A 13,922-nucleotide genomic window follows, 5' to 3' on the forward strand; every position below is an offset into this window, starting at 1 on the left:
CCTGTATATCTTCTGTTCCTTTGCAGAGACTTTCTATTCCTTCATTTGTTTTAAAAATGTTCATAATTGTTCACTGAAGCATTTTTTTTATGATGACTTCTTTAAATTTATATTTAGGTAATTCCAACATCTGTGTCCCCTCAGTGTTGGTGTATGTTGATTATTTTTTTTTAATCCCTGACCCTAATAATATAGTGTATGTTAACTAAATTGAATTTAAATAAAGATGTTTTTAAAAAGTAAAACCTGCTCTCTCTAGTTAAAGAACCAGAAATGTTATGATGTACTGTATGGTGACTGACATAACATAAAAAAAAAAAAAAAAGATGGTCAGTTTGGTAGTATGCAAGCTGACCTGACACCCAGAGAAAAACAAGTATCATATACTGGCATCTCCAGGTGGCTGGTTTCTTCAGCTTTAGGTTTGGGATATAGGAAACAAAAAGAGAACCCCAAAAAGTTGAGATTTTCCTAGGTTTTGGTATGATGAGTGACCTTTTTTTTGAAACCTTGATATTTTTAGTTTTTTGTTTTGTTTTGTTTTGTTTGTTTTTTAATTCTGTACCTTATCTAAATCTTTTGACTTAGCAGGCTTCTTCTGACACTGCTTTGGCAGGGGAAGGTGGGAGGTGCTACATCATTACTGCCATGTGGAAGTGAAAGTCCAAGTTCCTCTCTTGGCCTTCTCTTCTACCACTCCAGTGGGGAGAGGTAGGAGTGCCTTGTTACTTCTGGGTGGGGTCCCCGTGTGGCCTCTACTGACACCTGGGATGGGAAAGGGCTCACTGGATGGATATTAAAATCCTGGCTTCCCACTCTTTCTTCTCTGACAGCACAGGTTGGGAGATGAGGTAAGAGTACCTTATTACAGGTAAGCAAGGATGGAAGTCTAAGTTCCCCACTCAGCCTTTACTGATGGGAGTTTTTTCCATGGTTCTCCCCACCCCTCCAGGGGAGGATCATTTTTGTATAAAGTTTTCTGTTTCTTAAGAGTGCTCTATTTCTGTTTCTTTACCTAGAGACAGCAGGTTTTACTTTTTTTTAAATCTTTATTTAAATTCAATTTAGTTAACATATATAATTGGGTTCAGGGATAAAGTTTAGTGATTGATCAGTTGCATATGTGGTCATTTCATCCCATGCTCTCCTTAATGTCATCACCCAGTTACCCCATTCCCCCACCTCTCTTATAACAACACTCAGTTTGTTTCCTATGATTAAGAGTCTCTTACAGTTTGTCTCCCTCTCTGATTTATCTTGTTTTATTTTTTTTTCCCTTCCCTTGTTCATCTATTTTGTTTCTTAAATTCCACATATGAGTGAAAACACATGATATTTGTCTTTCTCTGGGTATCAGGTCAGCTTTCATACTACCAAACTGATCATCTTTTTTTTTTTTTTAATGTTATGTTAGCCACCATACTGTACATCATTAGTTTTTCCTGTAGTGTGACATGATTCATTGTTTGCATATAACAATCCTAAAATTTGTATGGAGCCAGAAAAGACCCCAAATCACCAAGAAAATGTTGAAAAAGAAAAACAAAGCTGGGGGCATCATTTTGTTTGATTTCAAGTTATATCACAAAGCTGTGATCACCAAGACAGCATGGTACAGCCACAAAAGCAGACACATAGAACAAGGGAACAGAATAGAGAGCCCAGATATGAACTCTCAACTGTATGGTCAATTAATCTTCGATGGAGTGGGAAAAAATATCTAGTGGAAAAAAAGACAGTCTCTTCAATAAATGGTGCTGGGAAAATTGGACAGCTATATACAGAAGAATGAAACTCAACCATTCTCTTACACCATACACAAAGATAATCTGTAACTGGATGAAAGACCTCAATGTGAGACAGGAATCCATCAAAATTCTAGAGGAGAACATAGGCAGTAACCTTTTCAACATAGGCCCCAGCAAATTATTAACAAAACATGTCTCCAAAGGCAAGGGAAACAAAAGTGAAAATGAACTTTTGGGACTTCATTGAGATAAAAATCTTCTGGGCCGCAAAGGAAACAGTCAAAAAAATCTACGAGACAACACATGGAATGGGAAAAGATATTTGCAAATGACACTATAGATAAAGGGCTGATATCAAGATCTATAATGAACTTCTCAAACTCAGCACCTAAAAAACAAATAATCAAGTCCAAAAAATGGGCAGAAGACATGAACAGACACTTCTCCAGAGAAGACGTACAAATGGCTAACAGACACATGAAAAAATGTTCAAAATCATTAGCCATCATGGAAATTCAAATAAAAACCATATTGAGATACCACCTTACACCAGTTAGAATAGCAAAATTGACAAGACAGGAAACAACAAATGTTGGATTGTAGAGAAAGGGGAACCCTCTTAAACTGTTGGTGGGAATGCAAGTTGGTGCAGCCACTTTGGAAAATAGTGTAGAGGTTCCTCAAAAAGTTAAAAACAGAGCTACCCTATGACCCAGCAATCACACTACTGGGTATTTACTCCAAAGATACAGACATAGTGAAAAAAGGACCATATGCACCCCAAAGTTCATAGCAGCAATGTTCACAATAGCCAAACTGTGGAAGGAGCCAAGATGCTCTTCAACAGATGAATAGATAAAGAAGATCTGGTCCATATATATACCATGGAATATTACTCAGCCATCAGATAGGATGAATACCCACTATTTGTATCAACATGGGTTGAGCTGGAGGGGATTATGCTAAGTGAAATAAGTCAAACAGAGAGGGACAATTATCAGATGGTTTCACTTATTTGTGGAACATAAGGAATAGCATGGAGGACATTAGGAGAAGGAAGGGAAAAATGAAGGGGGAAATTAGAGGGAGAGAAGAACCATAAGAGACTATGGACTCTGGGAATCAAACTGAGTGTTTTAGAGGGGTGGGGGGGTGAGGTGATGGGAACTCGGTGCTGGGTATTAAGGAGGGCACATACTGCATGGAGCACTGGGTGTTATAGGCAAACAGCAGGTTTTCCTTGGGACTTTTGTTGTCTGCTCCTACTGGCATCTCCAGGTGGCTTGCTTCTTCAGCTTTAGGTTTGGGATATAGGAAGCAAAAAGAGAACCCAAAAAACTCACTGTCATGTTATACCTCCTAACCAAGGTTTGTAGCCAGCCCACCTTCTTTGCTCCGCCTTGAGTCTTACATTTGTTTTATGTATAATGTGCAGAGTTTGTAACTATACTTAGCAGGAGAAATAGAAAGAAGCATGTCTACCCACTTACTTGTTTTTGCCCTTAATATTTCCATAGCTAAGAACGATAATGGCAGCTACGTTTTGAGTTGTATCTACATGGCCAAGACCATGTTAATTTTTTTCTCACAGCAATCTCATTAGGAAAGTACAATAGTTACTGATGCCATTTTATACATGAAGAAATTGAAATTCAAAAATAATAATGTAAATATTTAGAACAATGCCTAGCAATATACAAATAAAGGTTTGGAAATGTTATTACTACTTTAGGGTTGTTAACTCATTTGATGGACCCCACTTGTAAGTGGAGAATTCAAATTCTAACCTAGGACAGTCTAAGATTATGCTCATAATCTTTAGATTGTAATTTTTCTCATTTTTGAGTTCAAACATCTGCATTAAGCCATTTCTACTACATCCCAACCTATTTCTTTATCCATCTCCTTGATTTCACTGCCACTATTATCTTCCCTTCACTTTCTCTAAGCTATAGTTCCCAAATTGCTTTCCATTTGTAATCTAATAATAAATAGTATGTATGCAGTCTACATATTGTTGACAAAGTAATTTAATATATATTATGTTTAATATTTATTTGAGACCTAACCTTGTAGGCAAGTATTATTATTGTCACTCTAAAACTGAAATTCAGAGAAATTCAGGGACTGGCTCAAGGTCACATGGTTAGGAAGTGGTTGAGACAGGACTCAAGTTTGGTGTTATTTCTGCCACCCTGTGCCGCATCTGTTACCCACAGTTCACTTTCATATCCTCCACATAGCTCTACATGCTCAAAGTTTACCACCCTTTAGACCTCCTAGCAGTTTGTAAAGGTCTTTGGAGAGGGAAGAAGGGAGGGAAATGACCCAGAAGTGAGGAGGTGCCTCTGTACTTTGATACGGTTGATACATTGAAGTTGTATTGGAGACACTGCCACATGATAACACACCTTTCTCCTGTTGCTTGCCTTTCCCATAGAGTCATGTGTTTAGATCTAGTGAAGAGTGGAGTAGCAGGGTGCACAGAAGAAACAGAGATGGTTCAGAAACATGACTACAATAGATTCTAGTCGGCAGAAAAGAAACCAAAGTAGAGACAGGATCAAGAACAGAGGACTGTTGAAGGGTTTTGGAGGGGAGGGGGGCGGGGATGGGTGATCCTGGTGGTGGGTATTAAGGAGAGCACGAATTGCATGGAGTACTGGGTGTGATGCATAAACAATGAATCCTGGAACACTGAAAAAATCAAATAATATTTTAAAAAAAGAACAGAGGACTGGAAAGATATTTACTAGACTTATTTGTTAGGTTTTTGTTACCAAAATTCAATACTGTGTGTGTGTGTGTGTGTGTGTGTGTGTGTGTCTGTTTGAGAGAGAAAGATGGAGAAGGGAGGCATTAAGGCATTAATGACAGCGATTTTAATTTGAAGAACTGGATGGGTCATTTTGTTCATAATTGAGGTCAAGGAAAAACAGTTTCAAGGAGGGAGTAGTGCATAGTAGAATGCTAAAGAGAAAAGGAAAATAAAGATTATATCAAGATAATTGGATTTGAAAATTAGCAGGTAATTAATGGCTTTACAGAAGTCCCTGCCAGAGGTGGAGATAGAAGCTGATAGAACAGTGGGGTGACATGGGAAAGCTAGGAAATTATTTGGAAGTGAGAAAGTGAAACTATTCATGAAGTGATGCTATGGCATGCTTGTGGGATTTGGAGTTGGAAAATCCATTTTCAAAACCCGATACTGCTTACTTGCTTATGCAGCCCTTGGCAAATTACTTTACCCATCTGGGTCTGTTTCCTAGAACATGAGCAACAGTTTGCTCTGTTTATTTTCCTGTGATCTAGTTCCTCATTGTGTGTCACAGGATAAATCATGTCATGAAAATGAGGCTTTTTTCTTCCCTCTTTCAAGTGACTCCCCCAACCCAACAATGGCACTTTCTAGTTGAGATCAGCTGAGATCAATTTGATATTTGATCAAGCCATGGTTAAATGTTGTGAGAATAAGTAGAGTTTTTTTTAATAACTCTGTTATTATGATTATACACAGAGAGGCTGCACATAAATATAATCTTATTTCCAGTTGGCCCCTGATTGAAAGTTAAACCTTGTCACTTGATAGGGTAATGCACAAAATTAGTAGGTATAATGTATTTCTTAAAAAAATTTTTTTAAAAAGCATTTGTGATTCCTTCAGAAGATATTATGTTAATGTAATGTTTTTATCTTGCATTTTCTTACATATTAAACATTTTTTTAAGTACTAACGATGTGCCAAATTCTGTGTTACTTCAAGTTTATCTTGTGCAGAAATATACTATCAGTTTCCATTTAATTTCAGGTCAAGATACTATGTAGATACTGTATTTTGTATTTCTTTTATATTCCTACTTCAGTTTAATTCAGTAATTTAAAAAATGGTCCAATTTATTTCTAATCTTCACTATAACCTTGGGAATAGGTTTAATTGTGTCTATTTTAATAGATGAGAAACTGAGCTTTTAAAAAATGACAAAACAAATTTAAACACCCCTTATAGAGCTCAACATATAGTAGCTGCTGAATAAATGTATGATTAACAATATCCTATAATACTTCAACATCTTCAATGTCTTAAGATTTGTAGAGAACTGAGTGTGCTCTCATCGCAGACATACAGTCAAGTCTAAACCAACATTTATGCCATCACAGTTTCCTGGAATGTCCTATATTTGTGTCCTGTTTCATCCATTTATTCAGTTACTCATCCATTTTTCTACTCGGCAATGAGAATGAACTAGTCACTCTGCTAATTCTTATGTCTGTTGGTCCACAGGTTCTGTGACTACATAGGTACATTCTGGCTGCACCTGCCAATACAATACTGGGAACGATGGTGAGTGCACCCTCCAGAATTGTGTGGCAATGGGTCTTAAGCCTGAGATACCCTGGAATCCTTTCAGTCACTTGGGCACTAGAACAAGATCTCCATTATTAATCAAATCTTAGTCCATCAGGTCTTCCAAAGGCCAGACTTTATCCTTAGGATCTCAACTGCTGTTGTGGGCTCTGTTCCCTCTCTTCAGCAGCTGCACATCAGGGTACTTACTAAAGGCTGGCCCTCTGCCAAACCTTATTGGAACTTAAAGCAAGAGGAAAAATCTGTATTACTAAACCTGTCTTTATTTATGTTCATCTTAATTTGGGTGGAGGGGTAGCAGTCATCTAGATTTTGAATCAAGGTGCCCTTTAAATTTTGCTCCCAAATCTAGTGCCTTACTTGCTTCAACCTAGTCCCCACCCTGTCTTTCTGGAAGAGGATTAAGAACGACTTTGGCCACATTAGCACAGGCAATGGCAAAGTTCCAAAACTGTGTTCTTGAGCTGATGCTCACCACATAGTTTGCATGGGAAACAAAGTCCATCGAGAGGTCATTCTTTACTCAATGTGCTCAACCCTCAGTGAACACTGTTCCTCTCCTTTTGGATTTCAAAGCCCTGCTTAATCCCTATAGACAGAGCCGACATTGTCCAGAGGAAATAGTATAAAAATGGTCTCACTGGTTTAAACATGAAGGAAATAAATCCAGACAACTAAACATGCAGGGCTGGCTTCTAGAGGCTGACTAGTGCCCACAGGTGCTATCCCAGGAAGGAGGACCTGTGCTAAAACTTCACCTCTGTAGGCTTCTTCTCAAGGACAGCAAACATAGTAATGTCTACCTGCAGTCCCCATTAAGTTCTTCTGATCCTCCTTGGAAAGGGCCCCATGTCTCCTGGGTCTGCTATGCCTCCTTCAGGGGAACCTGAGCTCAGTTTTTCCCTTGAGGCTAAAAAATGACAGAACCCTGAAATTAGGCTCTTTTTTGCAAGATTCCATCCATTCTAGAAAACAGATAGGGCTGCAGCTGGCTCAGTACTGGCCACCACACTTAATTATTGGAAGAAAGTGACCAGAGTTTGTAATTAGTGATCAGGTCGTACCCTGATGGGGAGAGGAGTTGATAAAGGAATTCATGGATACTCCAAAGTTTCCAATTGTGCCAGCAAATTTGCTTTTAAAATTTCTCTCCTTTTGGGGGCCCCTGGCTGGCTCAGTAGAAAGAGCATAGGACTCTTGATCCCAGGGCTGTGAATTTGAGCCCTGTGTTAGGTGTAGAGTTTACTAAAAATAAATAAATAAAACAAATTTCTCCTTTTTGTCCAGCTCATTGTTGGATCTGCTGATAGGTAGCTAAAGAAAACTGTTTGATTTGGACTTGACCTCCCCAGTGCAAAGAAGCTCTTCTAATATTTCCACCTCTGCTTTTTATTCTCAGGTCTCAACTCAAAGCTGAATCCTCTATAAAGGATTCCTTATTCAATCCTGAACTGAATTACTTCCCTCTTCTCTGGTGCTCACACAGTATTTTTCTTAGATGTGCTGAAACATTTATTTCTGTTTTGGCTTATGGTTTTTAGATTACAGATTCATGGTTACACTTTACCACTTTCCAACCGTTAAATGTAGGCAATTTGCTTAATCTCTCTACCTCAGTTTTCTTATTTGCAAATGGGGATGAGTATTATTTTACCAGATTATTGTAAAAGACCTGGACTCAGATTACAAATTCAACAGTTTCCAGTTTGTCTTGGAAAGGTTATGTAACTTAATTTCTCTACAGCCATTTCATCCATCTGCAAAATGGGAATAAAGATTGCATCTCCCACAGAAGTTATTATGAAAATTCAAAGAAATAATGCAGGCAAAGTAAAAAATATATATTAGGTGTTAACATTTTACTGTTGTTATTGCTGTTTTCTTGATTAGACTGTAAGTTCTCAGAGGGGAGAAATCCATTCTTATTTTTTCTCTTATCATTCAAAGACTTTCCTAGCTGATGGTCAGTAAGTGCTTATGGGTTGTTGAATATTTTCTGTGCTTCTACCTCTATTAGTTTATATTATTTGTAAGGGTTTTATCATGTTCAGCTTTGTTTTGGAATTTATATATGCGTTTTCTCTTCCCTCTCTTTTGTAATGTGATGTTATGCAAAACAATCACTCAGAAAATACCACATCAATAAGTGAAATAATACTAATGAATTCAGAGTCTCTTCACAATACAGAATCACAACATCTTTCTTGATAACAAATGCTGCATTTGAAATTGACATGTTAAATTTCCCCTTTTGAAACGAGACAAGTGGAAATCACCAAGTGAGCAAAGAAGGAGTAGAATCCCTTCTCTTTTATAACCTGAACATACTTGTGCCACACTGATGGGCCGTGTGCAAGCAAGCACACCTTTGGGTGCCTTAGTTCTGCCCTCTTCCTCCAAAGAAACAAAGCAGGCAGCTAGAAACATGTTTCTTTTTGTTTCAAATGATGTCATTTAGGTCCAGCACAAGGGATCTGCTTTCTATTCTCATTTTTTCTGCTCTGAGGAGCCCTCTTGGTTCCCCTTGACACTGGCACAACAGAGGCTGAGGGCTGGGAGGGAGATTGAAAGAGCTGATATACCACAGACTCTAAAAACACATGACAGAGAAAGCTAGGCTATTACTAATGCTGATCAGCTCAGAGGCAATGCAATCAAAACCTTCAATTACACCTGGGTGATTTAATCAACTCCCTGTCAAACTTGGGCTGGAAGTCCTCTGGTACTGTACAAATACAGTAATTACCATGCCAGCTTGCAATAAGATATCATTTCAGTGGATTAGAAAACACATTCTGTTGTCAATTACCAGCAACCGATTTATAGGCCCTGAAACAAGCAATATTTTTTAATTGCTGCTTTTGTGTCATTATCACAAAATTACTTCTGTTATGAGGCATTAAATCATCTCAGCAATGTTGCGAGTGGGGGCGGGGGGGTAGATTAAAGTTTTCACTCTGTTCTTTCCTGATAAAATGAGAATAGAAGCATAAAACTTGTATCCTGCTGTGTTGGATTTTGAACTAAAAAAACAACCAAAAAGCCCCAGAGGTTCTCAACTATGCAAATAATCATAAACAAATCCTGAAAGCTACATGAATGGATCAAAGTGTAGGAAACCAGGAGTCAGATTTATTTTGACCTGCCTTTTTTTTTTGTACCTAGGGCCTTCTTTTTCTACCATTTATTTGCCTATCTTCAAGTTTCATTTTGTAGACGTGTTTATTTCTTTTGAAGGTATGTTTCCTTTGACACCAGATGTGGCCATGGTCACTGGAGATCTGCAGATTTGGAAGATTTGAAAATTTGCAACTCTACCCACCCCCTCCCAAGTCCATTTGACCAGTCCAAAGAATAACAGTGATTTGGCCGGGGCTCCACTCAGCTTGTTCACAGATGTCCTTATGCACAGGAAGCATCCGACATGCCCCTGCTAAACCCCTCCAACCCACCTACCCCCATCCAGCCTTAATACACCTTGCCTGAGTTAGTTCCAAAAGGAGGCACTTTTATTCTCCCAGACAGAGGGACATGGGCAAAATGTTGTTATTGTTATTATTACGGTTATGAATATTCTATTTTGAAGTAGCAAACCTTTAATAGCACTTCATCTGAGGCGTGGTTTTAAATGCTTTACAAATACTATGATAATCCTGTAAAGTTTGCATTACTATTATTCCATTACACACATGAGAAGCTAATGCACTGAATGTTTAAAGCTTTGGCCACAGTAATATAATGGAAGGAACACTGGATGTATCTCAAGAAGAACCAAGTTGGAATCTTGACACGACCACTTTACTATGTCAAATTCAAACAATTATGTATCCACTCTCAGCTTTAGTTTCTTTCTCTTAGAAGAGGAGAGAATAGTAGTGGTAATATTTATTAAGTATGTCATGCATTCTTTTTTTTTAAAGATTTATTTATTTGACAGAGAGAGAGAGAGAAAGCACAAGCAGGGGGAGCGAGAGAGGGAGAAGCAGGCTCCCTGATCAGCAAGGAGCCCGACCTGGGGCTCGACCCCAGGACACTGGGATCATGACCTGAGCCAAAGGCAGCAGCTTAACTGACTGAGACACCCAGGGGCCCCATGTCATGCATTCTTGTACACATTTTACACAGACAAACTCATTGAATCCTCACAATGACTTCCTTAGGTAGAAACTATGGTTACCCCCCTTCTACTGACGATGAAGTTGAGGTATTGGGAGGTAAAGAAACTTGCTCAAGATTATACAGTAGGGAAGTGTTGGAGCTCCTGAGGTCCCTCCCTTAAACATTACTTCTTCATTAGCCAGTCCTCCGAACTATTGACCATCTCTGGTTACTTCCTCACCATGAAGATCCAGATCTATATTCCAACATCCTACTATGCATAACCACTTTGACAACATCACAGCCATCTCAAAGTTCACACGTTCACAATTTGATGCCGTCACTATCTTGCCCCCAAACCTGCCCATCCTTCAATACTTCCCATTTCCTGGAATGAATACTTCCATCTACCTGGTTGTCCAAGCTAAAAACCTGGGCATAATCCTGGGCCATAATCTCCCACTGGGGCATCTGCTATGATTTCCAATGGTATTTCTGATTTTAATCACATCACCTTCAGTTACACACAGATACCTCACCAACCACTCTCTGCTCCTGGTCTATCGTTGACAATGTCACTGCTCTGTCTTCAGAAGCTTGTGATTATTATCCCGATAAACTCCTATCATCTAAAGTCCTTGTAGAACACTAAAATTATTTTTTAATAAAAAGTCTATACCTTTTCTTAAGTGTCTGCATTCCCCTTCCTAGTTCGGTATCATGTATATCTATACCTCAGGATTGTATGCTTATCTTTATGGTCAGCTTTCCTTCCTTGCAGTTGGAGGCACTAGGGGAAGTAGATTGCTACAGTCCACTGGGTAAAACTGCAGCTAATTTTCTGACTTAGAGCTTGAAAGTATTATAAAAGTTAAAAATTTCAAGGTTCAGAGTCAGAATAAATGGGCCATAAAATTTTAAACTTGGAAAAGATCGTATGGCTCATCTTGTCAATTCCCTCTTTTTGAAAGGACATGCGGTGTCACTAAGGTCACTATAAAGCAAAGCTGATAAAGGATGTCAAAGTTCACAAAAACAGTATGAATAAATATGTAACAAAGAAGAAAGTCTTAAGTCCCTGCAGTTCACAGTCCAAAGACACATCTTCTCTCATGAAAGGCATAGATCTATGCCTGGCATATTCCTTCTGGGTCCTATTCATGTAGAGTCATTTCCCAGATGATATTTTCTTAAGATATGCTATGGAAATAAGGATGTCTCCTGTGGTTAGATACCATTCCTAACATAGCCTACAGCATCCCCTTCTGAGAAAGATATAATGAACATTGTCATGTTGAAACCTCTTGGAAATTATGCAGTAGAAATTTATATTTTTTTTTTTTAAATTTTTTTTTTTTTATTTATTTATGAGAGAGAGAGAGAGAGCGAGCACAGGCAGACAGAATGGCAGGCAGAGGCAGAGGGAGAAGCAGGCTCCCTGCAGAGCAAGGAGCCCGATGTGGGACTCGATCCCAGGACGCTGGGATCATGACCTGAGCCGAAGGCAGCTGCTTAACCAACTGAGCCACCCAGGCGTCCCGAAATTTATATTTTTTAAGCCAGAGTTCTCACACTCACTACCATGGATTCCCACTTTGTTCTGAAGTTTGATACTAATCAAAATCTCATGATGTTGAAATTAAATGGGCTGTGATGATGTAGTCACTAGTCGCATAAAAAGTGCTCAGTAGCTTCATGTGGCTCGTGGCTACTGTATTAGACAACACAGATTTAGATTACTGCATCAAACTAATTAGTTAGAATGATTGGAAGAGGGCTATTGTGTCACTTCCATGTGGGGATTTTGCTTGTTCATAGTTCTTTCTATGCCATGTCCCAAAGGTGGAATTATCATGGAGGACCAGTCAGGCATGGTGCCATGCCAAAAATATTAGGGACAGAGCCTGTGGGTGAATCTTAAGTTCTACCAGATAGGTCCTCAACAAACATATGCATCTGGACATCCCAGAATGGCTTATTTACATTAAAAAATAGAATCTCACTTGCTCATGCCCAATTCCTGGAATTTGTTCTGGTTACTGGTTGTGCAAATAGCTGACTCCATCAGTTATATTAATACCATACCAAAGAGTTGGCAAGAGCAAAACGTGCTTCCTGCCCCAGGATGATGGAGTTGGATTTGCCACTGTGGCACCTGGCCAATTCTGTGAAGGATGCCCTTGAAAGTGTTCCTCCCTATAGGGAAGGAATCAGAGAGAACAAAAATAAATAGCACTAGGTGGACTCATAAAACTTGTCAAAATCTTTCAAGCATGGCATATTTGATGATTCATGGGGTTTGCAAAGCATTGCCAGATTAAAACAAGAAATATCATGCAGAGTGGTCATTCCATAGCCTCACACTCCGTGTGGCAACATAATCCTAATGGTGGAAAGCATGATTAAGGGAACGGTGTGGCCCCCCTCACCCCCGACCCACAGCAGCTCACACCATCTTAAGGCAGAACCACGCTCATCAGCAGAGCAATGAGTTATCCGTTCCACCTTACCCTTTCTCCAGAGACAAAGACCTTATAAGCTCCCTCTGGAAATATGTTGAGAAATAATTTGTTCAAATTTCTCTCCCTGTGGATTGAGCCCATTTTCTCTCACACACTCATCAGCAGGAAGAGAGAAGCACTGATTCATCAGCCCACTTATTCCAGCCCTTCACAATTTCAGAGATGGTTGTGATAAAGCAATTTTCCTTGTGCTGTCTCCTTTCTGTAGTTTGAGTGTTAACCCCTTTATTCATACATAGCTAAATTAGCTGTTTTTCCACTCTTCGCACATTCTTGCTCAAGATGATACTTTCACCTTTCTGATCTGTGACCAGCCGTTGCACTTACTTAGCCAATGGAAAACAGCAGAGCTTTTCTACACCCAGGAGCTGGACTGAGATGATTGCTGGAGAGAGAGGTTAATCAGCCCCTGAATTCAGCTTAATCAGCTGCTGGAGGAAGACTTACCACTTTGATGAGCTCTCAGCTGCCACAAGGAGAGATTATTCATTTACAGCTATATGCTTGACTAAAGTGTGTGCTGGTTGCAGTGTTCTTCCATAATCATCCTGTCTATACCCCAGCCCCCACCCAAAACCATTCTCTACATTGTGCCAGAAAAAAAATGATTTTCTATTTTTCTTTCTTTTTAATAAATGTTGACCACGTGTTTATAATATGCCAGGCACTGTAGTAGAAACTAAAGATAAAATGATAAACAGAATAGAGTGCTTTCCCTTGATTATGGCCTAATGAAGGAGATAGAGAGTAGTCAAGAGTCACAAATAGACTTGTGTATATACTAAGGGATTAGGTCTGGTAGATGTTAGGGGTAGAGTGGGAATCAGGAAAAGCTTTCTCAAAGAAGTAATGACTTAGCTGAGATAAAAAAGAGGGGCAGTTAATTAAGCAATAGTTCCTGGAAGAGGAAACAATCCATACAAAGGCCCTGTGGTAGGCATGGAGTGGTAACAGAACATCAGTGAGGCTTACAACAGCAAGTAGAAGAGAGATTGGTTTAAGATAAGGCTGCAAGGATAGGCAGGGGCCAGACATTGCAAGGACTTAGAGTCCACACTCAGAATTTTGGTCTTTATCTCATGAGGAACGAGGAGCCCTTAAAGTGTTTTAGGCAATAGGAAATCAGCCACTGGAGGACTTTGAGCTAAAATATAGATTACTCTTGCCTTTTTTCAGTTGAAAATTGTT

The 13,922-nt window shown here is 39.1% G+C and overlaps 1 long non-coding RNA gene across 1 annotated transcript; it reads left to right on the plus strand.

The window, feature by feature from the left end:
• The first annotated feature begins 6,053 nt into the window (after positions 1-6,053).
• Positions 6,054-9,624, plus strand: LOC116865294. The gene is made up of 2 exons (XR_004382166.1): positions 6,054-6,090; positions 9,352-9,624. It is a non-coding gene; the product is annotated as an uncharacterized LOC116865294 (long non-coding RNA).
• Positions 9,625-13,922: the final 4,298 nt, after the last annotated feature.

The sequence above is a fragment of the Lontra canadensis genome, unplaced genomic scaffold, assembly GCF_010015895.1.
Source record: "Lontra canadensis isolate GAN:19392208 unplaced genomic scaffold, GSC_riverotter_1.0 scaffold7, whole genome shotgun sequence".
Taxonomy (NCBI): domain Eukaryota; kingdom Metazoa; phylum Chordata; class Mammalia; order Carnivora; family Mustelidae; genus Lontra; species Lontra canadensis.